Here is a 347-nt window from a genome sequence, read left to right on the forward strand (position 1 = left end):
ATTTCAAAGTTTTCTGACCCGCCCATCTCAGTCTCTGAGCTCATCTTAGGCAGCAGGCCTGATTTTGGGGGTCTTGGACTGGAGTATGCAGAAGACACAGAAAAACACCGTGAGAGGCATTCGCTCACAAACAACCTCTCTCCGGATGGAGCTCTTGGAAGAACTTTCTCCCACCTCTGGTGTTCTTTTGTTTTTGTTTTTAATTTTTTTGAGATGGAGTCTTGCTCTGTCTCCCAGGCTGGAGTGCAGTGACATGATCTCAGCTCACTGTAACCTCTGCCTCCCAGGTTCATGGGATTCTCCTACATCAGCTGCCTGAGTAGCTGGGATTACAGGTGCATGCCACC

Source organism: Mandrillus leucophaeus, unplaced genomic scaffold (assembly GCF_000951045.1).
Source record: "Mandrillus leucophaeus isolate KB7577 unplaced genomic scaffold, Mleu.le_1.0 Scaffold35, whole genome shotgun sequence".
Classification (NCBI taxonomy): domain Eukaryota; kingdom Metazoa; phylum Chordata; class Mammalia; order Primates; family Cercopithecidae; genus Mandrillus; species Mandrillus leucophaeus.